We start from the raw sequence: 4,530 nt of genomic DNA, 5'->3' as shown, positions 1-4,530 counted from the left end.
TATCAATGGCTGGCATGGAATCACTTGGGCTTCTAAAGAGGAATTATAGTGAAGTGAAAGCAGGAGTTGTATTTCCTCTCGGGGTCCGAAGGTTTGGAGAGGTTCACCGTACATTTGGCCATCTACTTAACAGCTGAAGCAAATGATCTCAGAACATTTTCATAAGCTGCCAGAGTAATCATGCCCTGAAATGCTAGAAAACTCATTATAATTGTGTGTCTACCAGGTATTTTGTGATAATCTGAAATTTGGGTTACTGTGAGTTTTCTGGGCTGTATGGCTATGTTCCGGAAGCATTCTCTTCTGATGTTTCACCCACATCTATGGCAGGCACCCTCAGAGGTTGTGAAGTTTCACAACCTCTGAGGATGCCTGCCATAGATGTGGACAAAACATCAGGAGAGAATGCTTCTGGAACATGACCATACACCCTGGAAAACTCACAGCAACCCAGTGATTCTGGCCATGAAAGCCTTCGACAAAACAATCTGAAATTTGATTTTCTTATGGGTAAGTTTTGTATTGTGCTGGTCTTTAAAAAAAATTCTAGGGAAAAAGTTGACAGTTGAAATGCATGGAAATTGGGGTTTTAGATCCAGTTCATGTTTAGTCTAAAGGCCATGTGGGCTAAGGTTGTAGTCCACCACATTTGGGCACAGTTTAGAATGGTTGTTATTTATACTAATTGCACCTCATTATGACTAGTGTAACATTTACACAAATGACCAACCATTGCCTGAAGGCACAGAGAGTTTCATCTATGCTGACGATCATGCCGTCACTACCCAAGCAGGGAGCTTTGAAATGGGTGAATAGAAACTCTCTGAAGCTTTAGGTGTTCTTACTGCCTATTATAGGGAAAACCATCTGATCCCTAATCCATCTAAAACTCAGATGTGTGCTTTTCACCTTAAGAACAGACAAGCATCTCGAGCTCTGAGGATTACTTGGAAAGTAATCCCACTGGAGCATTGCAGCACACCAAAATACTTGGGAGTTACACTGGATCGTGCCCTGACTTACAAGAAGCACTACTTGACTATCAAGCAAAAAGTGGGCATTAGAAATAACATCGTACGAAAGCTGACTGGCACAACCTTCACTAGACACAGTGAAGACATCTGCTCTTGCTTTGTTACTCTGCTGCTGAATATGCATACCCAGTGTGGAATACTTCTCGCCACATTAAAACAGTGGATGTGGCTCTTGATGAGACATGCTGTATTATCACAGGATGTCTACGCCCCATACTGCTGGAGAAATTATACTGTTTAGCCAGCATCGCACCACCTGACATCCACCAGGAAGTAGCAACCAGCAATGAAAGGACCAAGGCATTGACATCTTCGGCCCACCCCCTCTTTGTGTATCAGCTAGCATGCCAACGTCTTAAATCAAGAAATAGTTTTCTAAGCTCTACAGAGATTCTCGCAGGAACACTTCAGCAAGTGAGAGTCCAAAAGTGGCAGGCTAAAACCCAGAATATCAATCATTGGCTGGCACCAGATGAGAGACTCTCTCCTGGGCACACAGAAGACTGGGTGACTTGGAAGGCGCTGAACAGACTGCACTCTGGCACCACGAAAGCCAACCTTAAGAAATGGGGCTACAAAGTGGAGTCCACGGCATACGAGTGTGGAGAAGAGCAAACCACAGACCACCTATTACAATTCAGTCTGAGCCCTGCCACATGCACAATGGGGGACCTTCTTACAGCAACACCAGAGGCACTCCCAAGTGGCCAGCTACTGGTCAAAGAACATTTAGTATAATGCCAGCTTTTTTTTAACTTTGTGTTTTCAAATACATTACAACTTGTACCCTCGGTTTGCTTCTGACATGATCAATAAATATGCCTAGCAGTTATCCCTCTGGCGCCATTGTAACAGTCTGGACATGTTCTGTACATCTTAGCTTTCATTATACCTTCTCTTACATGGAATGAGATAAGGAAAATCATAAATTATTCCTAATCATGTGCTTAATACTTGCTGCCTGTTTGCACTTCATGACCAGTCAATTGGAGTCCTCAAGTGGCGTGACCAAAATAACTTGAATACAAATTGTTTGTTAACTTAGACTCTGTTATAAATGAGCTTTCTGATGTACTGGATGGATGAAAGTTCAAATCTCATCACAGCCAGTAATGGTTTTGCCTTTGAGCATGCACAGCTGATGAAGTGAAGCATAGGGAACAATAGCTTTTTCTATCATCATTGTCCTCTTCTTTTAAGGGGCTACAAGATTTGCATTCTTCCAGTACAACACAGTAGTTACTACTCTGGGATGTATGTTCACACATGCAAGAAAAGTGACCACTACATCTCCCCACATTCTCCTGCAAAAAACTCATTGTACAATCTGAAACAAGAGTAATTATCAGATCCTGATAACACCAATTGCAGACTAAGCAGCATCTGAAGATGAATATCCAAAAAGGAAAAAATATACGGTTTCAATTAAACAATGCTAGGACCAAACACTTATCTTCATATGTCAACAGAATTTCAAAGAGATGGAAACAACCTCATCCTTCTGGGGAAAGTGTTCCACATAACAAGAGCCACAATGAAAAACCTTCCTTTTGTATTGCCTTCAGATATGTCTCAGAAGGCAATGGTGCCACAACTGATCTTAGAGGAAAACCAGGCACGTACAAGAGAGAGAGTCCATACATATCCTTATGTTTTCTGGCAAGTAAAGTTTGATGTAGAACACACTGACATCCTTTCTTTTCATTAAACATTTGGACTTCTAATCAATTGCACCTGTGTCTTGACCAGACTACCGTAGTATGTTGTTAATATCCTACATTTCCTCCAATGGCAAAAGGCAATACAGTATGTCTTGTTCTCTGTCTTTTTTTCCTTCTCACCATAATCCCATGAGGTTGATCAGTTTGAAAGGGTGTGAACGACAGCCCCTGTGTGATTTATGGCTCAGTGGGGACTCCAGCATGGATTACCCAAGTCTTAATCCAAACTTACTTACTTACTTAGGCGATCCCTCATAGTTCAAGGGTGATTGTCTTTTATTTCTGGTGTCTTGGGGGTGGGTTCTTAGGTGGCTGAAGAGACCTATTCTTGATCCGCATGTTCTCCCGCAGTGAGGACATCGGTTCCCAGGTGGAAGGTGGTCCTGGTCAAGGTTGGCTTGACGCTCCTTCCTCTTGGCACGTTTCTCCCTTAAGCCCTCCGTTCGTGCCTCTTCAAACTCCGCAGCACTGCTGGTCACAGCTGACCTCCAATTAGAGCGCTCAAGGGCCAGGGCTTCCCAGTTCTCAGTGTCTATGCCACAATTTTTAAGGTTGGCTTTAAGCCCATCTTTAAATCTCTTTTCCGGCCCACCAACATTACATTTCCCATTCTTGAGTTCGGAGTAGAGTAGCTGTTTTGGGAGATGGTGATCGGGCATATGGACAATGTGGCCAGTCCAGCGGAGTTGATGGCGTAGGAGCATCGCTTCAATGCTGGTGGTCTTTGCTTCTTCCAGCACGCTGACATTTGTCCGCCTGTCTTCCCAAGAGATTTGCAGGATTTTTCTGAGGCAACGCTGATGGAAACGCTCCAGGAGTTGAGTGTGACGTCTGTAGACCGTCCATATTTCGTAGGCGTAGAGCAGGGCTGGGAGGGGAATGGCTTTATAAACAAGCACCTTGGTCTCTCTACGGATGTCCCGATCATCAAACACTCTCTGCTTCATTCTGAAAAATGCTGCACTCGCAGAGCTCAGGTGGTGTTGTATTTCAGTGTTGATGTTGACTTTTGTGGAGAGGTGGCTGCCAAGGTAGCGGAAATTAAGTGACACCATTAAGCTGTATTCCTGGCATTGCAGAGGGATTAGCTGGTGCCTGTTGGAAGAGCACTTTGGTTTTCTCGATGTCCAATGAGAGGCCGAGCTTCTCGTATGCTTCTGTGAAGGTGTTTAGAGTGGCTTGTAGGTCTTCTTCTGAATGCGCACAGACTACGTTGCCATCGGCATATTGGAGTTCTATAATAGATGTTGTGGTGACCTTAGTTTTGCCTTTCAGTCTGCTGAGGTTAAATAGCTTGCCATCTGTCCGATAGATGATTTCCACACCGGTGGGAAGCTTCCCATCAACAAGGTGAAGTATCATAGTGATGAAGATGGAAAATAAGGTAGAATCCAAAACTTAATCCAAAACTCCACTTAACTCCACTTGTAGCTCCTATCTGTCTCAATATTGACTCCAAACACTGCTTCAGAATTTCCACGATCTCACCAAAGCGCATTAACAGAAATCTATCTCACTATACCTTGAATGGCATCAGATCTCTGGTATCCGTGACCTTGACCTTGAAGCTGAAAAGCGTATTCAATGCTAATCAAGATGGCCAACTGAAACATTCACACCTGCCTCAAACAGACAAGAGCTCTTTCTCCCACCCTGGACATTCCAAGGATAACCGCACTTGACTAGTTACATACCTCACAATCTCTGAGGATGCCTGCCATAGATGCAGGCAAAACATCAGGAAATAATGCTTCTGGAACATGGCCATACAGCCT

The sequence above is a fragment of the Anolis carolinensis genome, chromosome 6 (genome assembly GCF_035594765.1).
Source record: "Anolis carolinensis isolate JA03-04 chromosome 6, rAnoCar3.1.pri, whole genome shotgun sequence".
Taxonomy (NCBI): Eukaryota; Metazoa; Chordata; class Lepidosauria; order Squamata; family Dactyloidae; genus Anolis; species Anolis carolinensis.
This window is presented reverse-complemented; position numbering follows the sequence as displayed.